Source organism: Saccopteryx leptura, chromosome 1 (assembly GCF_036850995.1).
Source record: "Saccopteryx leptura isolate mSacLep1 chromosome 1, mSacLep1_pri_phased_curated, whole genome shotgun sequence".
Lineage (NCBI taxonomy): Eukaryota > Metazoa > Chordata > Mammalia > Chiroptera > Emballonuridae > Saccopteryx > Saccopteryx leptura.
The window spans coordinates 121,876,784-121,902,293 of record NC_089503.1 but is presented as its reverse complement, the minus strand read 5'-3'; the positions used below and the strand labels follow the sequence as shown (position 1 = coordinate 121,902,293).

General features: G+C 46.9%; 1 protein-coding gene across 1 annotated transcript in view; it reads right to left on the bottom strand.

Annotated features, from left to right (window-relative positions):
* Positions 1–25,510, bottom strand: part of ANKH (ANKH inorganic pyrophosphate transport regulator) — a 151,118-nt gene that overhangs the window by 16,877 nt on the left and 108,731 nt on the right. The gene's annotated exons all lie outside the window — the stretch shown is intronic.

The following is a 25,510-nucleotide window of genomic DNA, read 5'->3' as shown; positions in this document are numbered from 1 at the left end:
TTAACTCTGTTTACAGATGGAAGTAGCTATGTTCGGGATGGGCAAAGGTATGCTGGAACTGCGGTGACCACATAAGATACTGTGTTATGGAAAAAGGCACTGCCTAAAGGCACATCTGCACAACGGGCTGAGCTTATTGGACTCACACAGGCCCTTAGAATTGCTGAAGGGAAAAGTGCCAACATCTATACAGACAGTAGATATGCCTTTGCCACTGCCCATGTACATGGCGCCATCTACCGGGAGCGTGGGTTGTTGACAACTGCAGGAAAAGAAATTAAAAATAAGGATGAAATTTTAGCTCTATTAGAAGCCATTTGGTTGCCTAAAAAGGTGGCAATAATACATTGCAAAGGACATCAAAAGGGGGATTCCCCTATAGTAAAAGGAAACCACTTTGCTGATCGAGCGGCACGGAATGCAGCAGAAGAGGAGGAACACACTAACCAACTGCTACTCATCCCACCCCCTACTTTACAAATAGAACCGAGGTATGAGCCAAAAGAAGAAGAGAAAGTCCTTACAGGCATTACAACTAATACGTGCAGAAGTACGGGCGCTTAGACACCAGCAGAAGGACCAACTCAAAGGACTTCCACTGCCAACTCCACCGGAGCCAGGACAATGGTATCCCAAATAAGACTGTCCAAGAGGCACTTCTAGCAGTACATCACCCAAGGACTGACTCCCACGTAGACGGGTCCACACACCATGATCCTGAGCACCCCCACTACTGCCAAGGTAGAAGGCATACCCGCCTGGGTCCACCGCAGCCGGCTGAAGCTTGCAGTCCCAGCAGAGACACCTTTGTGGACAGCGAAGACTGACCCTGCCAACCCTTGTAAGCTGACCCTGAGAAGGACAGCATGCCCTGCTTCAGCCACAAACCAGAAGTTAACTGGTCCACGCATGGAGACTTTAGGGAGGGAGGGAAACTAAGGTAAAGGAAAGCCAAGTAAGTCATCTTAAGGTTTGATGCATGTACTGCTATGAGTATACAGAAAGGGGGTGTAAGTCCCTTGGCTGAGAGAGAAGCTATAAGGTAAATGAAAATTATATATATGCTCATAGCTACCACTATAGAATAACCTATGAATATTAGTCATGTGTCCAATAGGACACCTCCAAAAAAAGCAATCTTTAAAAGAGGATTACTTAGTACTAACTTAGTCTTTGCTGAAGGTTAAGGTTTTTAAAAAAAATCAAGAGTTTTGACTAGAAAGGAATTGTATGGTTTTGATAATAGAAGGTATAAGGTATAGAGGTACTTTTGAAAAGAAAAGGAAAAGCAAGTTGTTATGAAGGCCAGTTATTTCTGGATAAGAAAGTGCATAAAAGTTGAAGGTTTATGTAAGTTGCAGAAGATTTGTGTAAGTTGCAGAAGGTTTGTGCAAGTTGTAAGAAGTTAGTACAGAGAAGAAAAATGCAAGGCAGAAAGAATAGAAACAGTTAAAATAATAGTTTTATCTCAGCCATACCAACGCCGAAGAATCTTCGTTATAGTTAAGGATTTAACTAGGACAAAGAAGAGGAGGAAATGTGACATTCGAATAAAAACTATAAAATACATTAATAGGCTTGGTAAAATAACTTAAAAAGAACTGGTCCAGTAAGTACAGCACATTCCCGGAATAGATGAGACCAGACTCCCAGGATGAATAAGACAGATGAGTCCTAGAGATAGGGAAGTCGCTAGACTCCCAGGATGACTAGGAGCTGATAAGTCCTTGAGATAAGGAAGTCGTAAAAACTCCTAAGATAGTTAATGTGACCACATCCTAAGGGATAGATAGGGACATTTCCAGCTGGGGGCTTTCAACTGTATGACTGGTTACTAAGGCACATGACTAAAATTTGATTTGGAGGAGCCAATTGCTAAATGCCAAATTCGCTTCTGTATGAACTGCTTGCTTGCTACGCTATAAAAACCCCTAGATTGTAGGCGCTCGGTGTGGCTCTTGTGACTACCACTTGAGGGTCCACCCCTGCGCAGGTTAATTTTGCTTTGTTTTGTTCTTTTTTTCTCTTGGCCATAAAACTTTGTCTGAAACTCTCCAAACGTCTCCAGTGTCTGTTTTACCCGGCGAGTGTAACAGTCATTAAGAGGAAGAGAAGGAGGAAGGGAAAAGAAAGAAGAGGAAGAGGAGGAGGAGGAGGGGAGGAGGAAAACAAGGAGACCTTTGACCCACTTCTCTTTTATTTGACAGGCTTGATTCTTTTTCTGAGAACCAGGAACTGACCATGAAATTTCTACCTTGCACTTTGAAACACTTATATGTATTTCAACACATATTCATCTCTCATAGAGTGCAATCCACTCCAGACAAACCTACCCTCATGATCATTCTCTTCCTTTCATTGTATTAGCCTTGGGAACTAACCCCCACTGGGCTGCAGCTCTTGTATTCACGGCCTTAACATGCAGTTTCTGGTCAGTGTATGTGCCACGATCAGATGTCTAATGATGGTTTGGTTGGGCAGATCAATGAGTAATTTAACATCTTCCTTAGAAGCGATCCTTTAAGCAGGCTTTACCTCTATGCCATTGTTCTCCATTGGAGGCAGCATTTAACCTTTTATTGCTAATTCCCTGTAATGATGAGCTAAATTATGACAGAGTTTTTACATAAGATCCCCAAATAGGATTGTAAAGATAAAAAAGCCCTAAACCTTACAGAAATAACACCCCCGGTCTAAGATGCCACAATCTAAGTCCAGAGGGCCAGAACCATGGGGCATCTTTCCCAAGACCTGCTTGCTCACCCGCAGAGTCAGTTTCTGACCTGCCCTGGGCCAATGCCCGTCTCTTTCCTAAGAATTTGGGACTGGTATTTGAAGAAGCCAGTTATCTTTGTCTGCATTTGAACCCACCCAGCCATGGGGTCAGCCAATTCTGCACCTCCCGAGAGCATTCCATTCCACAGGAGCACTGCCAGGGGCTCTGTTTTTTGTTTTTTTTACATACCGATGGAGTGTTAGGAGGGAGAGAGGTGAGACATCAACTCATAGTTGCAGCACTTCAGTTGTTCATTGATTGCTTTCTCATACATGCCTTGACTGGGCGGCTCTAGCCGAGCCAGTGATCCCTTGCTCAAGCCAGCAACCATGGGGTCATGTCTATGATCCCACACTGAAGCTGGCAACCCTGCACTCAAGCCGGTGACCTAGGGGTTTTGAGCCTGGGTCCTCCGTGTCCCAGGTTGATGCTCTATCCACTGAGCCACCACCTAGTCAGGCAAAGAGTTTTGGTTTTTACTTAAGTTATCACCATTACCCTGAATAATTGTAGTAAGTCAGAGATTCTTGTTGTGAAGTTAAAAGTAAAATGCAGCTGTTCTGAATTAAAATAGCTGGGCCCTGGGCATTGCTTTTATTCGGAGCTTTAATTTAGAAAGAAAGGCTCAACGGCATTTAATTGGGCTTAAGTCTCCACTGGGCAAGCCAGTGGTTAACCGTCAGCAATACCGCATACAAAGAGGAGGTTACAGCGTGGCTCTGAACTATGCTTGGCGAACGAGTTGATTTTCACTCTGGTGCCAGCTCCTTAGCACATCTCAGATGACCAGACCACCAGTGTGTCTGCATCCCCACAATCTGTGCAAATGCCTCTGCTCATGCAGGGCACAGTGTGGGTGATCAATTGATCTATCATTATTGTGAAAGGTTTCCTGGGACTGGAATGGAACGCTAACCATGGAGCCAGCTGTGGGTGGTGAGATTAGGATTCATTTTATTTCCTCTTTGTACTTTTCCCTGTTTTCCACAAAGAGGAAACACATTTAAAAATAGCCTGGCCTGTGGTGGCGCAGTGGATAAAGTGTCGACACGGAATGCTGAGTCGCCACTTGGAATCCCTGGGCTTGCCCAGTCAAGGCACATACGGGGAGCAACTACTAGTTGATGCTTCCCGCTTCTCCCCCCCCTTCTCTCTCTCCTCTGTCTCTAGAAATCAATAAAAAAAACCTAAAATAATATGAACCCCTGTATTTGTCCATCTTAACAAGTGCTTAGGGCAGGGATGTGCAAAGTCTTGATTCAGAGGGAGGGGCTGGCAGCTGGGTCTTCACAGTCAGCGTCCTGGGAGACTGGGTCCTGGGTCACTCCTGGGGAAGGCACACTGATTTGCTTTACTTGGGGCGGAGAGGCCCCAATAAGGCAGGGTACTGTCAGATAACACACGTCTGTCTTGCATGAGTTTTCAGAAAGAGCTGCTATAGACCCAAGGATTGCCATTGGGTCTTTTGATTTTTAGCATTCAATTGCACGGGCTGTACACATGCGGCGGGGGTGGGTAGGGTTGGGAAGTTTATTAAGGGCTTTGTGGGTCCTGGTCCTGACTCCAGCTTTTGAACCCAGAGAGATGGGAGCCAGGGGAGGTTGCGGGTAGAGGAATGATGTGATCAGATTGTCATTTTGAGAGGCTGTGTGAGAATGGACTGGGGGGGCCAGGGCAGAAGCACAGAGCCTCATCAGGGCCTACTGCAGCAATTGAGGGGAGACGGCCTGGGGTCATCGGGAGGTGAGGAAGGGGGGAATTCGGGTATCCGCACTTAGTGCTACCAGGATCTGCCGAGGGACCATTGTGGGCTGGAGTATGAAGGAGAGTGAGGTGATATGAGCGAGCATCTCTGTCTTCAGCTGGAGGCCTGGCGGCCTCCTGGGAGTCCTCTGGCCAGTACTCTCCACGGTTTCTCACTCTCACTTATGACTGCCGCCTGAACTAGACGGGATCATTTCTCAGAGCCTTCTTAATGCTAAGAGTTCATGAGAAGTCACCACATCCCCAATGGGATGACAGCATTCCATTAGGATGACTCTTAGAACCAGGGTGAGCCTTAGTGTTTTTTTGTTTTTTTTTTACAGAGACAGAGAGTGAGTCAGAGAGAGGGATAGACAGGGACAGACAGACAGGAATGGAGAGAGATGAGAAGAATCAATCATTGGTTTTTCATTGCGCATTGCAACACCTTAGTTGTTCATTGATTGCTTTCTCATATGTGCCTTGACCGCGGGCCTTCAGCAGACTGAGTAAGCCCTTGCTGGAGCCAGCGACCTTGGGTTCAAGCTGGGGGGATTTTGCTCAAACCAGATGAGCTCGTGCTCAAGCCGGCGACCTCGGGGTCTCGAACCTGGGTCCTCTGCATCCCAGTCCAACGCTCTATCCACTGCGCCACCGCCTGGTCAGGCCCAGCCTTAGTTTTGAAGAAAAAAAAATATGCCATTTTACTAGAGTGCAAATGCCTAAAAGCTACATAATGTGTGAAAATGGCCAATGAGCCCGCTTTCTGGGAAGCAGCATTAACAGAGGACGGCAGGGCGTGGGCCTGTGGTGATGGCCAGAAGAATGGGGTTATTGTCCTGCAGAGCTGATCCAGCCCCTGACAGGGGTGGGTAAAAAGCCATGGGGCGGGCAGGAAAACCATGGGACAGCACAGGACAGGGTGAGGGGAAGGAAACCCTCTGTGCTGGAGAAAGCCATAGGTAAGGAAAACCTTCGGAGGGAAGATCATTATTAGTATTATAATATGTAATAATATATACTGGATTACAACATAATCCAGTATATATTATATAAATAATAATTACATTACAATATAATTATATTACAATATGATCCAATATATAGTATATATAATAATATAACCCAGCACACTTTATATATAATATAATAATGCATATTGTAACACATAATATATAATATATTATTATTCCAATAATATACAGCGAGGAGATGCAGGGGACCTTTTATGTAAGGTTAGATAGGTAAAAAATTTATCAGGCTGAAATAGTAAGCTCCATCTATCCTCGAGAGAAACAGCTTGGTGTCCGGTTAAGCTAGGGAGCATAGATAAGCATATTACAAAGTGTTTATGCAGCACCTAATATTCTCAATGTGACTTGTTGATTGTTACAACTATTGTTACATGTCTGTCTGGAATACTTTCATAAGGGAGTTGACACAACCACTATTATAGTCCATTCAATGGTAAAAAGTGAGCATTTTCAGATGTAGTTTTAAAATCAGTTATTTTAAAAGAATAGTAGCCTTGGCTGGTTGGCTCAGTGGTAGAGCATTGGCCCAGTGTGTCGAAATCCTGGGCACACATCTGCTTCTCCACCCTTCCTCCTCTCCTTTGTCTCTATTTCTCTCTTCCCCTCCTGCAGCCAAGGCTCCATTGTAGCAAAGCTGACCCTAAGGGCACTGAGTTGAGCAAAGGGCGTTGAGGATGGCTCCATGGCCTCTGCCTCAGGTGCTAGAATGGCTCTGGTTGTAATGGCCCAGTGGCCCAGATGGGCAGAGCATCGCTCCCTAGTGGGCATGCCAGGTGGATCTGGTCAGGTGCAGGCGGTAGTCTTGTCTCTCTGTCTCCCCGCTTCTCATTTCACACACACAAAAAAGCCTGACCTGTGGTGGTGTAGTGGATAAAGCATTGACCTGGAACGCTGAGGTCTCTGGTTCAAAACCCTGGGTTTGCTTGGTCAAGGCACAAATGGGAGTTGATGCTTCCTGCTCCTCCCCTCCTTATCTCTCCTTCTATCTTTCTCCTTCTATCTTTTCTCTAAAATAAATAAAGTCTTTAAAAAAAAAGAACAGTAAAACTAAATCACCCCGACTATCACTTAGATTTAATGAAATTGTTAAACAGACACACTTTGTTAGAGCACTAGTGCTCCTTTCTGACCTAGGAAGATGCTAATTTTTTAGGAAGGCAAAGCATTAATTGAAAGCAAAAACACACTTCAAACAGCAGAGGGCGCCATGCACCACACCTGCAGAAGGCATTTTGGTTGTCAAACACCAGCCCATTCCAGCTATCTGCAGAATGTTTACTCCTCTCTTATTCTTAGTCTGATTTGAAGAATATTTAGAAGTTCCAATCCAGATTCTGTTTAGCCTTTACTTTTACTGGACTGTTAACAGTCAACTGGGCCTGACAAGGAGGTGGCTCAATAAATACAGCATGGACCTCTCACACTGAGGACCCAGGTTGGAAACCCCAAGGTCACTGGCTGAGCAAGGAGTCACTGGCTCTGCTGGAGCCCCATGGTCAAGACACGTATGAGAAAGCAATCAATGAACAACTAAAGTGATGCAACTACGAGTTGATGTTTGTCATCTCTCTCCCTTCCTGTCTGTCTCTCTCTCTCTCTCCCCCTTCTCTGTCTGTTTCCTTGTTTTTCTGTCTCTCTCTGTATCTCATTAGAAAAAAAGAAGCAGTTAAACTGGAACTTGCTGGGACTGGGGCAGGAGTCAGGGAAGATAGGGAGGTATTGTTCAGTGGGTCTAGAGTTTCAGTTTTGCAAGATGAACAGAGTTTTGCAGACGGATGGTGGTGACAGCAGTACAACAATATGAAGGCACTGACCTACACACTTAGAAGTGGTTCAGATGCTAAGTTTTATGACAGGTGTATTTTATCACAATTAAAAATTATTTTGCCTGTCCAGGTGGTGGCGCAGTGGATAGAGCATCGGACTGGAATGCCAAGGACCCAGGTTCGAGACCCCGAGGTCGCCAGCTTGAGCTCAGGCTCATCTGGTTTGAGCAAAAGTTCACCAGCTTGGACCCAAGGTCACTGGCTCAAGCAAGGGGTTACTCGGTCTGCTGAAGGCCCGCGGTCAAGGCACGTATGAGAAAGCAATCAATGAACAACTAAGGTGTCGCAATGCGCAACAAAAAACTAATGATTGATATTTCTCATCTCTCCATTCCTGTCTGTCTGTCCCTGTCTATCCCTCTCTCTGACTCTCTTTCTGTCTCTGTAAAAAAAAAAAAAAAAAAAAAAAAATTAAATCAGAACCCGCTCATAACATTTCAGTGTGCCCCTTCACTTGCTGTTTTAAGAATGCACTGGGAGCCTGACCTGTGCTGGCGCAGTGGATAGGACACCAACCTGGACTACTGAGGTGGCCAGTTCGAGGCCACAGGCTGGCCCGGTCCAGACACATATGAGAAGCTACTATGAGCTGATGCTCCCTGTTCCTCCATACCCCTGCCTCTCTCTCTCTCTCTTTTCTCTAAAATTAATAAATAAAATCTTGGGCCCTGGTCGGTTGGCTCAGTAGAAAAGAAAAAAAAAAAAAAGGAATGCACTGTGAATTTGAGCTGTCATTTCACCATGAGGGCTTAGGTAAGAGTTTTGGGGACCAGTCTTAATTGCTTTAATCTCCTGGGAGTTCCCTGAAACCAGCCAAGCTCTCAAATCTGTAATACATGGCAACTTAAAAGGTTAAAGCTGGACTATGAAAGCTTTAGAGAGAAGGGAGGCCAGAGGGTCAGTGGGAAGGAAATAGCTCTTATCAATTATTATACACCAAGAGCTTTCTATAGGTTATTTCATTTAATCCTCACAAAAATCCTAGGAGAGGGGCAGTATTTTTGCTCCTTTATTGAGGGCGACATCAGGATGTAGAAAGGCTGTGTCACTTGCCCCACGCCACCCTGTTGGTAAAGGGTTGGGCCGAGATTTCACCCCTGGCCTTGGGGATTCAGAAGCCTTGCTCCCTCCGTGTTTCTGGGATGTCTAAGGGTGCCCCACAGGCCGATGGGGATACGCTATGCTCCCAGGGGCACCAGGTGACAAAGTTTTCAGTTCAGTTTATTTACCTTTGGTCCTCTCTCTCCTCCCTGCACAGGAGGGTCATTTTCTTTCAGATAAGGTGAACAATGAGAAGGCAGTCTCCGGGTGCGGGGGCAGGGCCGCCCAGCAGAAAGAAAGGCTCCAACAGGCTGTTCTTGTTGGAGACACAGGGTCAGCCTGGCACACGGCCAGGATAAGGTCCGTAGTGTCCCTGCCCTGATGGCTGAGTGACAGCTCGTGTGAGAGGTCAGCAACAGGAAGGCGAGGCTGGGTCACCTATGCTATTGAGAACAGCATACACCATATTTTAAGGTGAGGCAGACCTCACTGACGGGTCCTCAGTGTGTCCCAGAGAGTGACCGGCAGTGCAGGTTTCTCTGACCTCTGATACGCCACTCTCTGCTTTCCCTCCCCGCTGGCAGGGGCCTCTGCCGCCTAAAATTTGGAAGCTTTGTACTAGAATGCTTTAACAACTAAATATCTCCACCTTGAATTCCGCAGTGGCCTCCACCCCTTGATGACATCTATTGTCCTCCCGGCCTCGGGCTCCAGCCCAAGGCTGACAGTCAGTCAGCTTTGTTGCAATACTAGGTCTGAAGTCTGCAGGTTACAGTCACCCTGATCTCTTTGCAGCAGCCTCAAACCTAACCCCTCCCAGATAAAGCTCATCTCGGGAAGTGGGGACCCAGACAGCACCCTCAGTGGACACGGTCTGATTGTCCAGGAGGAGATGGCCACCCACGTGCGAGAGAGTGACCATGTCCTCCTCCAGGCCCTGCAGAGAGAGTGTCAGGGGGGCAGGCAGCTAGGACAGGGTTTGAGGAAGAACAGGAGGCTGTGAAGGAATAATCAGAAAGAAAGCAGGAAAACCAGCCGAGGATAGTGTCACAGAAGGCCAGGGCGTGAGCAGTGGATGGAGGAGTGGGTTGCAGCAAACATGCAACAGGACAGCAATCGGACAGTGGGGCCCTCGGGAGCTCTGCAAGGAGATAACAAGTGATGGGGACAAATGCAAATCAAAGAATGATCTAGAAGGAGCGCCCTCTGCTCCCTGGGATGGGGGCAGGCGGCCTTGGCACAGCAGCAGGAGGTGGTGCGGGTGCTTTCGGATGCTTCTCTCAAGAAGTTCGAATGCCAAGGAGAGGAGAAAGGTAGTCTGCCTGCGGATAAAGGCATGATTTTTATATTTCCTTTAAGTTTTTTTAAAGGTTAGGAGCCTTAAACATATCTGAAGGAGCGAGTTGAGAGAGGCTGACACTGGAAGGGGAGGGAGAAACTGAGGCAGCGCCCGAGCAGCAAGGAGGGGCGCAGCGGTGCAGGTGAACACGCAGCGTGAAAACGGGGGGGGGGGCGTGTTCACAGTGGGGCACGGGCACGGGGAGTGCTGGGCTGTGGGGCTCCGGGACATTCTGCTCACATGTAAACGTGGCCCCTCAGGGGGACCTTCCCTCACCGTCTTGTCTACAATGACATTTCCCTCACCCTTTTTCCTCTTATTTTTCTCCAAAGCACCTGTGACTCTCTGTAGCAGGCTGTATAATGGCCACACCAAAGACAGTCACCACTGTAATCCCCAGAACAAGAATTCATTACTTCAGATGGTAATGGATGTGATTAAATTAAGGATCTTGAGATAAGATTAGCTGGGATTGTCTGGGTGGGCCCAAAATACCAGCACAAATGTCCTTGAAAGAGAGAAGCAAACAGAGATTTGATGCAGACACGGAGATGAAGAGGCAATGTGAAGACAGAGACAGAGACTGGGTCACGTGGCCAAGGAACGCAAGGGGCAGATCCCCCTCTAAACACCACTGGAGGGAGTGCGCCCTGCTGACACCTCAATGTCGGCCTGGCCTAGAGCTGGGAGAGCACACATTTCTGTTGTGTTGAGCCATCAGCTCTGGGGGAACTTGTTACAGCAGCCACAGGACACTAATACACTGCCTGTTGGGCAGATAAAATGTATTATGCTCACTTTGTTAAGATGGCTCCGCTGCCCACGTGAGGCCGTCGCCCAGGTGATATTAATGTGTGTTGAGAATCCTTGTAGCCTGGGGCTTGGTTTTGGGATTAAGCCTTTCCCACCCTTTTTGATGTGGGGTGGTACAATCCAATCATGCCTCAGAGAAGTGACTTTGTATTAGAGACTTCCCTATTTGGTATATTGGATTAGAGGTTGTGAAGCCACAATATAAAATGGGGGCAGAACAGAGTTTGTGCTCTTGGCTCCTGAGATTATTATTAGAGGAGAGAGCAGAGCAGAGCAGAAAAAGGCCACGTGGAGGAGGCCAGGAGAAGCAGCCAAGATGGCGGAGTGCTGAGTGAGATGCCAGTTTGTGTAGAGTTTGTATCTGGGATAAGGAAGGAGATGGGGAACAGAGGTGAATAAGGCTGGTGAGCTAGAAACCTTTGATTCTAGGAAACTCGGATAAGTCAGTGGCTTTGTGAGCACTGAATGTGAGTGGGTCTTGGAGCCCAGTGTATGTTTTTTACTTGCCCGCCGGGTGCAAGCTAGAATTAAAGACTATGGCCCATCAGTTTTTGGCTCCGCTGTTTCTTTACCGACTGTCCGAATCCAATGTGAACCTGCATGGGCCGGGCTGCTGTGATAGTGGCCCTGGCCCTGGCTTCTGGCTTTACACTGCCCAACTCCACAATGCCTGTTTACTGCCTGTCTCCTCTCTGAGATGACACATTCCTAAGAAAAGAGCCTGTGGGTTTCTGTCACTGCGGTCATCCCAGAGCCCGCACATCACAGGGGCCCAAGCAGGTATAGAATGAGCAAGGATAAATACGTATGTGTTCTTTCTCTGGGGAGCTGTGCCTGTAAACAGAGACTCCTTAAGCATCATCTAGCCTATTGCAAATGTCTGTTCTACTGCCCAGGCGTCTGATAATTCTGGCAACACATACATGTGTAGATTAAAATCTCCCCTGACTGGCATTTCTAATATTTGGTTGGTGTATACAGATCTATCAGACACCTAAGCCAGAAGCCTAAACATATTTTCATTCTTTCTGAACTCACTGCAGCTTGTGGGAACTGACATTTCCAGTTAGCAAGACAACCGAAGGCTGGAGTGAGCACTGCCTGCGCCTGGGATTGGCGACTACAAACTGGACAGTGAGATGGGACCGCCAAGAGCTTCCCCAAGTGCTGGGAGATAATGCGTGTGTGCATCTTGTGTCTGCATGAGGTCCTTCTAGGGAAAGGAGGTATAAATCCATCAGGAGGCTGACTTAAAAAGAAAAAAAAAGAAAAAAGGAAACCCTACAGAAAACTGGAAGGGTATTATATATATAACTTGAGAAATTCATGAAATTATTCACAGACATCAATTGTACCAAGACTTGTTGTGGGTCAAATAAGTTTGCAAATATGATGTATATGTTTGCTTCTCCCTGAGAATGACATGTGGGGGACAGTCTGTAAGCAGGAAGGTCCTTATAGCCTAAGGCTTAGTTTTAAGACTAAGCCTTTCCCACCCTTTTAATGCTAAGATCTTCTCAACACTAAGCTTTTCCCCACACCCTTGACTGTTGCATGATGTGGGGTGGTGCACTCTCATGAGGAATCCTATTATGCCTCAGATAAGTGGCTTTGTATCAGAGACGTCCTTATTTGTATACTGGCTTAAAGGCTTTAATTTCTACACTATAAAATAAAGGAGACCAGGGGCTCTCTCGCTTGGTTCTTGAAATTAGCATTGCAGAAGAGAGGCAGCCAAGATGGTGGAGTGCTGAAGGAGAAGCCAGTTTGTGCAGAGTTTGTGCAGAGAGAAGGAGATGGGGAACAGAGGTGAATAAGGCTGGTGAGGTAGAAACCTTTGATTCTAGGAAACTCGGATAAGTCAGTGGCTTTGGGAGCCCCGAATGGAAAGGGAAGTGTTTCTCCACTGTGTGTATTTCTTGTCTGCCGGGTGTGAGCTAGGATTAAAAGTTATGGCTCTGCCTGACCAGGCGGTGGCGCAGTGGATAGAGCATCGAACTGGGATGCAGAGGACCCGGGTTCAAGATCCCAGCTTGAGTGCGGGCTCATCTGGTTTGAGGAAAAGCCCACCAGCTTGAACCTAAGGACGCTGGCTCCAGCAGGGGTTACTCAGTCTGCTGAAGGCCCGCGGTCAAGGCACATATGAGAAAGCAATCAATGAACAACTAAGGTGTTGCAACGCGCAATGAAAAAAAAACTAATGATTGATGCTTCTCATCTCTCTCCGTTCCTGTCTGTCTGTCCCTGTCTATCCCTCTCTCTGACTCATTCTCTGTCTCTGTAATAAATAAATAAAAAATTAAAAAAAAAAAAAAAAAAAGTTATGGCTCACCAGTTCTTGGCTCCATTGTTTCATTACCGTCTGTCCGAATCAAATGTGAACCTGCATGGGCCAGGCGGCTGTGATGGTGGCTGTGGCTACTGGCTTTACACCTGTACACAGTAAGATGCAGCCATCTTCCCCTCACTTGGAATCCCAAGGAACCATGGATGACGACAGCTGGCGTTCTTTGCTTACACCATGCCTGGCACTGTGTAAGCTCTTAATCCTTTAAAAGGTCTTAAAAAGGTGGGTGTTCTTATCATGCCTGTGTGGCAGCTATGAAAGCTGGTAGCTTTAAATGACCTTCTCAAAGCCATCCTGCTGGTGCATGGGGAACCAGTACCTGACCCTGGGCCCTGGGGCTTCAAAGCCCACACCCATAGACACTGAAGGATGGGGCCCTAAATTCACGCTTGAGCTAAATCCCTCTTTTTTGGCTCCCTCTTTTTAACCCTTTAAAATAAAAGAGGTTCAGCCTGACGAGGCAGTGGCACAGTGGACAGAGTGTCGGACTGGGATGCAGAGGACCCAGGTTTGAGACCCCGAGCTCACCAGCTTGAGCGCGGGCTCATCTGGTTTGAGCAAAGCTCACCAGCTTGTACCCAAGGTCGCTGGCTCGAGCAAGGGGTTGCTCAGTCTGCTGAAGGCCCATGGTCAAGGCACATATGAGAAAGCAATCAATGAACAACTAAGGTGTCGCAATGCGCAATGAAAAAACTGATGATTGATGCTTCTCATCTCTCTCCGTTCCTGTCTGTCTGTCCCTGTCTATCCCTCTCTCTGACTCTCTCTCTGTAAAAATAAATAAATAAATAAAATAAAATAAAATAAAATAAAATGAAATAGGTTCAGTCAAGTGCCACAAGAGCCCGAGGGACATTCAGGGCATTGGAACTGCTCTACAGTTCAGAGGCGTTGGCTCTGGCGCATGCACGAGGGCTTTCTAGAAACTTTTTTTTTTTTGGTAAAGGCCAATTCATTCTTCAAACCTTAAGCATCATTCTCAGGGAGGATTAGACACAAGCCCTTGTGAACCTCCTGGCACCTGATGAATGGTGAGGAGGTTTTCTAGGCACCATTGTTTGCCACACCTGCTTTTTTTCAACACCAAGTCATGGTTCTCCGAGCCTTGTCCCTGGGCTCAGAAGGACTAGAAAAAGCCCCAGAAATAATCTCAGGGCACAATTCACGGTGTTGACTTCACTGCGCCTGAACTAGCGGCCACCTGACCCAGAGCTGGAGATGCAGTAATACACTGATTGAGATGAAACAAAGAACGCTTTCAGCAGAGGCCACGTATCAGTCAGCTGAACCCGGCTCTACTTTCCAGGTCCCTTTCGTCATCTGTCCGCAGGTGCAGGCGACAGCGCAGTGCTGGGGAGGAGAGCCGGGGAAACACCTCCGTGGGACCAGAGGGTTTCTGGTTGCTTTCTTTTGTTGCCGGGTCTAATGGTTTCTGGCTTCACTGCACACACAGAATGACCATTTAGCATGCTAATCGGGTGTTAATGTCCTCCCTGTGCTCATTTCACACACCGCCTGGTGCACATGCGCCTACCGGGGTTTCTTAATACATTTTGAGATAATTTACAAAAACCATTTTGAGATGTCTGATGTGGGCTTTGCTGACTTCCCACATGCTTAACTGATGTACATCAACAGGACATCGAGAGGGTCAGGCCACCAGGAATGTGCTCATGCTCAGAGCCCCATGCACCTCGTGCGGGTGTGGGCAGGTGCTGAAAGCTGGCACCGAGGCTCCACCACAGCCTCCTTGGTCCCCACATCCTATTGTCCTGACTACCCATCTGATCTTGCTGAATTCTGGGTCCTACACACCATGTAATGAGCCCACCGGGTGGGGAGAACAATACTCCCCAGGACTGGTTCTGTCTTTAAGCTGAGACAAATATAATGATTTTTTTAAAAAAAAGCCAGAGTCATAAAATAAAATTCCTGGACACCTAGGAGTTGATCCCCATGGAGTTACTTTGCCATTTTCTTGGCACAACAGTGTGCACCCACCAGCTCTTTCCAATAAAGCTGTCATGCCAGGACAGCCCTGGGGCACCGCCTGGGAACCACACCCCTGATGTGAGACGCGGTCCAGTGCGCTCTGCATGTGCAGGATCCCTGGAGAAGAACGTGTCTTCCCTGTGGTTCTCACACTTGTGCAGGTGGTGGCCCGCATGTGTTCTTTGTGGAATGCACACGTGTACTGACACATTAAACAGAAGCTAAATAATTTTTGTAATTTTGTACCAAAGCAGACATTTATAAAGGTTTTGGAGACAATTTGAGTGGGTAAGTGCAACTAGATTAAATAATAGCAACTTAAATTGTCTCCTGAAAATGGGGGATATACTTTGGCTTTTCAGCATTAGTAGTGACAGTAGGCCTGACCAGGTGGTGGAGCAGTGGATAGAGTGTCGGACTGGGATGCTGAGGACTCAGGTTCAAAATCTTGAGGTCACTGGCTTGAGCACGGGCTCATCCAGCTTGAGTGTAGGCTTACCAGCTTGAGCGCGGGGTATTCAGCTTTGAGCGTGGAATCATAGACATGACCCCATGGTTGCTGGCTTGAAGCCCAAAGGTCACTGGTTTGAGCAAGGGGTCAGTGGCTTGGCTGGTGCCCCCTTATCAAGGCACATTATGAGAAAGCAGTCAATGAACCACCAAAAGTGCCACAACTTTCCCCCTCGCTCCTCTAAGGGAGGGTTCAGTCTCTTCCAGCCCTGCTCCAGCCACCTATGACCTAACCTTGCCCAGAAAGCTGGGGTTTGCCACTGAAGGCTGAAGGTGCCCAGGGCTGTGGGCCCCATCTACGATACTGTGGACGAGCCTAGGGTATTTCTTCCAAGAAGCAGGTAAACTGATCTCATTTGCACAAGGGCCACTTAACTATATTTTGCCTGAATAGTCAGGTTTTTTATTCTTCCCTCAAAGATCTCTGTTGTGGGTGTTGATAGTCCTATTTTCTGCTGCTTTGCTTAATATATAGTGTTTCCTTTATCCCTCCTACCTCAATGCCCCACTCATATTTCAGGCTGGGACCTACTCCTAATTTAGAGCTCTCTTTCCTCCTTTTGCCAACTTGTATTATGAATTTACCTTTGCCACCCAGCTTAGTGTATCCCAAGGTTCTCTTTACCAGGCCACAGTCACAGAGCTCCAGGGAAAAGCAACCTGGTCTCATCTCTCCAGGCAGAGGAGAACAGAAGCTCCACATCCACGCATGCTGCAAATGGCTTTTTCCAGTCTACCTGAATCATTACCAGCTAGAAGCAGCGGTCATTGGGACTTGGACATGAGCTGCAAAGTATAGAATTGTGACAACAATTCCAGTGCCATGAGGACTTTTCCTGTGGGGAACTTTCCTGGACTCCTGCTCCCTGTGACAGCTCCTAACAGACTGAACTGTGGTTGGGTTGCATTTTTCAGGGATTTGGCATTGTGATGGGGCCATCTTGGACTTGGGGAACATGTTAAGGACACTACTCTTTTAGGGATTCTTGCTGTATGGGCCAAGAGTTTGCTTAAAGGCTTTTAATCACTGTAAAAAAAAATAGAGGACTGGATGAAGAAGATGGGGCACATATACACCATGGTATATTATTCAGCTAGGAGAAATGGTGACATCGGATCACTTATAGCGGAATGGTGGACTCTTGGTAGCATTGTGCGGGGTGAAATAAGCAAATCAGAAAAAAACAGGAACTGCAGGATTCCATACATTGGGGGGACATAAAAGCGAGACTAGGAGGCATGGACAGGAGTGTGGTGGCTATGGGGGGTGGGGGGAGGGAAGGAGGGAGAGGAGGAGGGGGAGGGGTACAGAAAGAACTGGATGGAGGGTGGCGGAGGATGATCTCTTTTCGGGTGATGGGTATGCAACAGAACTAAATGACAAGATAACCTGGAAATGTTTTCTTTGAATGTATGTACCCTGATTTATTGATGTCACCCCATTAAAATAAAAATTTATTTAAAAAAAAAAAAAAAAAAAGATCTATCTATCCAGTAGTACAGACACATAAATTAAAAAAAGAAAATCTACAGGTTGGAAGAACAATAGAAAGGAATAAAGTATTTTATCTAAAAAAAAAAAAAAAAAAAAAAAAAAAAGTGCCACAACTGAGTTGATGCTTCTCATCTCTCTCCCTTCCTATCTGTCTCTGTCTCATCTCTTTCTCAAAACAAACAAACAAACAAACAAACAAAACCAAAGCAAAGTAACTTAAATCTAACACAAGTACTTCTAGTGGAAGCTATGATTCCAATAACACCTAATCACCACCCTCCCCCCAAAATCATTCGCAAAGATAGAATTCAGCACCTACGTGTGGGAAAAGTGCTGTACCATGGGAGAACCATTTCTAAGCACATCCTCTATTCAGATCCTTAAATGGAGAATCTGGAAAGAAAAGGGTTGTCTTACAGAATCATTAAATGGAGAATTAAAAAAAATAAAAAGTCGCCTGACCAGGCGGTGGCAAAGTGGATAGAGCATCGGACTGGGATACCGAGGACCCAGGTTCGAGACCCCGAGGTCGCCAGCTTGAGCGCAGGCTCATCTGGTTTGAGCAAAAGTTCACCAGCTTGGACCCAAGGTCACTGGCTTGAGCAAGGGGTTACTCGGTCTGCTGAAGGCCCGCAGTCAAGGCCCATATGAGAAGCAATCAATGAACAACTAAGATGTCGCAATGCTCACCGAAAAACTAATGATTGATGCTTCTCATCTCTCCATTCCTGTCTGTCTATCCCTCTCTCTGACTCTCTGTCTCTGTAAAAAAATAAAAAATAAATAAATAAATTCTCTTTCCTTTAAAAACCAAAAAAAACAAAACAAACAAAAAAACAAACAAAAAATATAAGTCAGTTGAATAGTTATGTCTGGTTAATATATCTCTGTGACTGTAAATGACAAGAAGACCCTTTCTTTTAGAAACATCAGTGTGCATATGAGTCTGCCAGGGCTGCTACAGCAAGTATCACAGAGTGGTGGTGGAGAACAAGAGCAGGAAGGCAAGGTATTACTGTCTCATCGCTGTGGGGTGTCAGCAGGGCCACAGTCCCCCCAAAGACGCCAGGGAAGGACCTCTTCCAGGCATCTCCTGGTTCCCGGCAGCATAACCCCAATCTTCACACAGCATTCTCTATGCATGCCTGTGTCCCAATGCCCTTCCTTATAAGAAAACCAGTCATGCCTGGCCTGTGATGGCACAGTGGAAAGTGTCACCCTGGAACGTTGAGGTCACTGGTTCCAAACCCTGGGCTTGCCCGGGCAAAGCAAACACAAATAGCAAGCAACAACTAAAGCGAGGCAACCATGGCTTGATACTTTTTGCTCTGCCCATTCCCAATAAAATCAATAAATAAAATCCTAAAAAAAAAAAAAAAAAAAAAGGACACCAGTCATATTGGGTGAAGGGTCCACCTTACTCACCCACCAGGACCTCACCTTAACCCTACTTCTTAAGGCCACATTCTGAGGTTCTGGGGGTTGGTGAAGGAGGATAAACCAGAAGAATGCAGAGGAGAGGGGGCCTGCAATGTATGGGGTCTTACACTCCAGCCTGTGACCTCAGTGCTCTTGACAGAGGGAACAAGGGCAGACAGAAAAGTTTGAAAAATAACAAACCATGAGTGTGGAACTGGCTTGTTATCAGTTCCTTGAAATGAACTGCAGCTCCAGTAAGAATAACTGATAGGAATATCAAGAACAGACCCTCCAGCCTCCTTTTCCCTTCCCCTCCCTAAGACATGAAAATCATGTAGGCCTGCAAAGAAGTCATAGAAATCAGGCATTTGTCATGTGAAAGCAAAAGCTGTAAAGCAGGGGTCGGGAACCTATGGCTCACGAGCCAGATGTGGCTCTTTTGATGGCTGCATCTGGCTTGCAAACAAATCTTTAATAAAAATAATAATAACATTAAAAATATAAAACATTCTCATGTATTATGATCCATTCATTTCCTACTGCTCATGTTCATGGTTGCGGGTGGCTGGAGCCAATCACAGCTGTCCTCTGGGACAACACCAAATTTTTATTGGATAGTGCGTAAGGAACACGGGTCGTTGTATGGCTCTAACGGAATTACATTTTAAAATATGTGGCGTTCATTGCTCTCTCAGCCACAAAGGTTCCCTACCCCTGCTGTAAAGGCATATGAGATGTAAGAAATCTAACTTTGGGGAGCACGTGTTTTGTTGCCTCTTTTGGGGTCACATAGCTCCGCTGGCTAAATAAATCCTACTTCCTTCAGCAAGTTGTCTGGGCGTTTTTGTCCTCCTTTGATTCCTGCAAAATTAGGACCTCAACAAAGGAATTTTGGTGGACACAATTCAACCCATAAAAATCAGACTAGAAGACTCAGCGCTGAGTACCAACTCACACTTTCTCTTTCTAGCACCCACTGACATCCAAAAGCAAAGCGCAGAAAGATCCAGAGCAAAAACCCCATTTTAACCTTTTTTTTTTTTTTTTTTTTTTTAAAAGAACCAGATCCTTCAACAGGAACGGTTAACAGTCACAGCCTCAGATAACCTTGCACCCTGTTGCAGGAGGCACGGGAGTTTGATGGCTAGTGGCTGGCTCCCTTTTCTCCCTGCTTGAGGTGATAGCAACACTCATATTCATCTCCACCATCACCTCCCCTCCCACCAGCACCACCACCTCCCCGACCCCTCACCACCTCCCCAATCACCAAGCACCTCATCTGCTGAAGCTGAGGAAGGCCAGCGGGATGCAGACTGGAGACACTGGCACCGTCCCGTGACTGAGGCATAGTTTGAGTCTGAGGGCATGAAGCCACCCCTGGAGAAGCTTGATGAGATTCCACGCCACACCCGCCCACTTGAACATGCCAATTCACCAAAAATCAACCTATGGAACAGTCCATTTGGACAACAGACAATTTGTCAAATATATTGATTTCTTAAAAAAATCTGTCTCGCCCTGGCCGGTTGGCTCAGCGGTAGAGCGTCGGCCTAGCGTGCGGAGGACCCGGGTTCGATTCCCGGCCAGGGCACACAGGAGAAGCGCCCATTTGCTTCTCCACCCCTCCGCCGCGCTTTCCTCTCTGTCTCTCTCTTCCCCTCCCGCAGCCGAGGCTCCACTGGAGCAAAGATGGCCCAGGCGCTGGGCATGGCTCTGTGGCCTCTGCCTCAGGCGCTGGAGTGGCTCTGGTCGCAACATGGCGACGCCCAGGATGGGCAGAGCATCGCCCCCTGGTGGGCAGAGCGTCGCCCCTGGTGGGCGTGCCGGGTGGATCCCGGTCGGGCGCATGCGGGAGTCTGTCTGACTGTCTCTCCCTGTTTCCAGCTTCAGAAAAATGAAAAAAAAAAAAAAAAAAAATCTGTCTCTTTTTAACTCTTCCAAAGTTTATAGTAATCTGTACTGGAAAGACTGGCAGGGCCCTGGCAGGCTGTGGGGGCTCCAGGGTGTTGGGATGTGCCATTCTGTGAGTCTGTCTGTACCCATCTCGGTCATTCTGCTCTATGTGCTTCTGATTCTCAACTTCCTCCTTCTTTTTTCTGTCCCGTCGTCTCTCCCCTTCTCTTCCTGACCTGCACTCTCTCCATCTCCCTGACATTCCGTCTCTCCCACTTCCCTGACCTTGGTCCTCCCCTCCTGACTTTCTCTGGGCCCAGTGCCCAGTGGGTGCTGGGCGTGACTGGCTAGGTTGTTCACTCCCAGGAGGGCCGTGCTAGCCCCGCCTGCCGATCCATCCGGATGCTCATGTCCAGTCTGTAAGCTGGGGTCAGCGAGGCCTCTCTGCGTAAGCCCATGGATTCTTCTCTACCTCTCCTGCAGCAGACGGCCCCTTCTCTTGGCAACAGTTCCCCAAAACTAGAGCAACAGTTGAGAAAGCACCAAATGTTCTTAAAATACTATTGGGAAGTCAAAATGGAAACTGGTCAACTAAAATCATCCAAAGCCATTAAACTTTCTCCACTTAATATGATTTGCTATGAACTTTAGAAAGAGTTTTTAAAAAACATCTCTGAGGTAAGTTGGCAAGTTTGGTAAATGGAGCAAGCCAACCCTTTGGCTTCCCAAACTGGCCCTGCATCAGAAACAGGGAGGTCCATGACCTACTGAGGACATTTCTTCTCCACCAGAAGGCCTGTGGAGAAGACCCAGCCCACCCTGGTCTGTGGTTTCTATTTTACCACCTAATCTAGAATCCAGAAAGGAACCTATAAGAGGCTGAGTTTCTGTAGGGCTAGCATTACCAATTCCTGTCCCCAAGAGGGAGGAATGCTGTTCCTATCTCCTTACCACAAGCTCATGACACCACCCACAGCCTACAATCACCATGGTTATCTACTAGAGATGCGCGGCCTTCTAGGACATACTAATTATCCTTGTGCTTTACCTACCTCACATAAATTGCATAAGGCATGGAGATCATTGCTGTACTGGAAGGGTCAGGGCAAAACTGGCCATTTGCTTCTGATCCCAGCACCTGCCTGGTTCTTTGTGGTCCTGCCTTTGCTGATCGCTGGTCAGCAGGGTCTGCTCTGCAACATGGCTACACCGCAGACTTCCACATTGAGGCACACTGTCTGAAGCTGTCCGATCTAGACTATATATTTCTAACTGTGTGTGCTCTCACCCCAAACAGTAGCTTGGTGTAAAGCCAGTAGCCACAGCCACCATCACAGCCGCCTGGCCAATGCAGGTTCGCATTAGATTTGGACAAACGGTAATGAAACAATGGAGCCAAGAACTGGTGGGCCATTACCTTTAATCCTAGTTTGCACCCAGCGGGCAAGTAAAAACACACACTGGGCTCCAAAACCCACTCATTCAGTACTCACAAAGCTACTGACTTATCCGAGTTTCCTAGAATCAAAGGTTTCTAGCTCGTTAGCCTCATTCACCTCTGTTCCCCATCTCCTTCTCTCTGCACAAACTCTGAACAAACTGGCTTCTCCTTTAGCACTCTGCCATCTTGGTTGCTTCTCATCTCCTCCATGTGGTCTTTATCTGCTCTCCTCTCTAATGCTAATCTCAGGAACTGAGAGAGAGCAAGCTCCTGGTCTGCCCCCATTTTATAGTGTAGAAATCAAAACCTTTAATCCAATATACAAACAAGGAAGCCTCTGATACAAAGTCACTTATCTGAGGCATAATGGGATTCCTCATGAGAGTGTACCACCCCACATCATGCAATCAGTCAAGGGTGTGGGGAAAAGCTTAGTCTTAAAACTAAGTCTTAGGCTATAAGGACCCAGCCTGCTTACAGCCTGGCCCCCACACCCAACACAAACTATAAGCGAGCAAACATATATATCATATTTACAAACTTATTTGACTAACACTTGGCAATCTGCGGTCACCTTGCTGAACCTTGGAGTGCATAATGTCCCCTTCTTTGTTGCTATTGGGGGATTACTTTTTATCTGACAATTCTACCATTTTGAAGCTTATCTTTGCCCTCTCTTTCCTGGCCACCAGCCTCATCAGATGGTCTAGGTCAGGACTTCAACCAATGCTCCTCCCAGCAGTGAAGGCAAAGTGCTCATAGGAAAACATCACTTTTCTAGGCTATACTCCTAAATCACCTCCCCTTCCCACTGGGGATAAGACATATGTTGCTTTTCTTGAAGCCCTGTGATTTAAACAACAACAACAACAACAAACTCTTGGATACGAAAGAATATGAGAGAAGAACCCACTTTTGGAGTAGGACTTAAGCCCTAAATTTAAATAGGAGATCTATACTAGGGAATAAATATGGTTTTTTTTGTTTGTATTTTTTTGTATTTTTCTGAAGCTGGAAACGAGGAGAGACAGTCAGACAGACTACCGCATGTGCCCGACCGGGATCCACCCGGCACGCCCACCAGGGGCAACGCTCTGCTCACCAGGGGGCGTCGCTCTGCCGAGACCAGAACCACTCTAGCGCCTGGGGCAGAGGCCAAGGAGCCATCCCCAGCGCCCGGGCCATCTTTGCTCCAATGGAGCCTTGGCTGTGGGAGGGGAAGAGAGAGACAGAGAGGAAGGAGGGGGTGGAGGTGGAGAAGCAAATGGGCGCTTCTCCTATGTGCCCTGGCCGGGAATCGAACCCGGGTCCCCCGCACGCCAGGCCGACGCTCTACCGCTGAGCCAACCGGTCAGGGTGGGAATAAATATGTTTATTGTGATATACTAACACATTCCACATTCAACTCACTGTCAAAGTGGCAGCCATATTTTTCACAGGCAAAGGCAGAGGTTGACCCCACAATGCTGGAGCCTAAGAGGGAGCCTGCTCTGATGGAAGATGGAATTTTGTTCTGGAGCCTCTGAGTGTCTGCAGGACCCAAAGGGGTCAGTTCCTCCCAGAGACCCAGGAACAAGAGCTGGCTGGCTCAGAGAAGCAGAGCCTGATAGTGTGTAGTGTGGAGTCCTACGAGATGCACAAACCCTCAGAAAGCCTGTCCTCAGTCCAAAACACTGTCCCCTGGAACAAACATCAAGTGTGCCGCTCTGGAGTGTTTCAGTGACTTCTGCTATGTTCATTTCCTGACACTAAGAAGTTTTAAAATTAAAAAAATAAAAATGGATTCAAGAATAAAGAGCCTCTTAAAATCTTTAAAAATAGGACAACTGAGAATAAATAAGGAGATGTTGCTCACCAGGGTGGGTGCCTTCTGTGCCTTTCTGATCTTTATGTCACATTTAAGTACCAATTGATTCACATGTTTATTAATGGTTTACTGTGCGCCTTCTATGTCAAGCAGGGGCTAGTCCTGGGGACGAAAGGTGACTACGTCACAGACCCTGCTTTTGGAAGTCCCCAGAATAGGAGGAGTAACAGATGTAAAGAATAAATATGGTAAGTGCCATGAAAAGGAATGTACACATTGTAGAGACATCTTAACATTTAATTTGGAAAAAAAAATAACTTTTTTTCTATGCATCGTTTTTTCTGATTTTATTTATTCATTTTAGAGAGAGGAGATGGGAGGGAGAGAGAGGAGACACGGGGGGGGGGAGAGAGAGAGAGAGAGAGAAGGGGGGAGGAGCAGAAAGCATCAACTCTCATATGTGCCTTGACGAGGCAAGCCCGGGGTTTTGAACCAGCGGCCTCAGCATTCCAGGTCAACGCTTTTACCCACTGTGCCACCACAGGGCAGGCTCTCTATGCATCTTTTAATCATAATTCCATTAGCCAAGATGTTAGACCAATTGACCGAATTGTTATAAAGATAATATCTTTGAGATACTGCATCAGCTGCAAACTCAAATCCTCCTGTTTTCAGTGCTGACAAAACCTCCAGGTCAGGCATGGCGGCAGATGCCAGGACTAGAGCCTCTGGACCACGTATCTGTTCCTGCTCACTGATGCGAGTGTGGTTCAGAGCAAGGGGTGCTGGACAATGAGCCTGCAAGACTGGCTTTTAGCTGGTTCAGCTGCTAGGTACATGGGCAAGTCACTCACCCTTTCTGAGTCATTTCCTTTCCTAAAATATTGTGGGTCTCGATTTGTTCATCTCCAAGTTCCTTTCCAACTGAGGATTCTGAGTCTCTATTTTTATGCTGGCAATCTACACTCAGATACTTCTAGTTACAGATGGTAGCATTAGAATCAATAAATAAAATCTCTACTTGGGAAATCAAAACATTTTTCTAGATCTTAGGTAGTTATCATTTCAAAAGAAACTTGTACTTATTTTGGAAGTACAGATTATTGTCCGTGAGCTGAAGGAGAGAAGGAATATCCCTACGCCCAACCTGGTTAAGTTCTCCATCGGACTCAGCTGCAGCGGTGGGAAGATGATTAAAGGGAGCGAAAGGAGACACAGGAGGTCAGGCTCTGGGTTGCAGAGCCAGCAACAACCCAAAGCTTCTAGCTTTCTGTGCGAGTGAGGTCCAAGTCACAGAGCCTGGCATCTGATTCAACTCAACTTTCGACTTCCAGTCATTTAACACGGTCTCCAAAAGCTGAGGTCTGTTCCTGGAATAGAAACCCTCTCTGTTTTTTTCCTAAAGAACCCTTAAACAGATTCATGGTTGTTCAGTGTTTTGCTAATATTTTAGGGAATTATGGAAAAACTTGCACACCATAGAGAGAAATAATGCAAACAGGGGAGCCAGGTTGCATGGGGTAAACTGTCCTAACTCAAACAGGCATGCTACCAGAAATTCCTCTGGTCAGGCGGCACTGGGATATATTTCTGACACTCCGCCCCTCCCCCCCTCCCCCCCCCCCGCCACCCAGTTTCATGACAGATAGGTGAGAAATGCTGGGCTGGAGTGGGGAGCAGCTGAGGACACAAGGTCATGACTCAACTGTCAGAGGTATTATTATGTGATGGGCTCTTTGTCTGGTGTTATCCCTGTTACAATCTGTTCAGGTGTTGGATCAATGGATCCAAGATTAAGCTGTGGATTTGGGAGAAAAAATTCATTAAAAGTTTAATACATATGTAGGGCTTAATTTTAAAGGACCACTGCCAGGATTCATCAAACTAAATAACTGTTGTTACAATGGTAAGAAGGACCACAGTTCCTGTGCTCCTGTCACCAGCAGAATCCGACACCTTTTACTACCATACATCCCACTACCAGTCACTTAGGATGAGAACTGCACGTGCACAGGCCTGTCGGCAAGATACTCT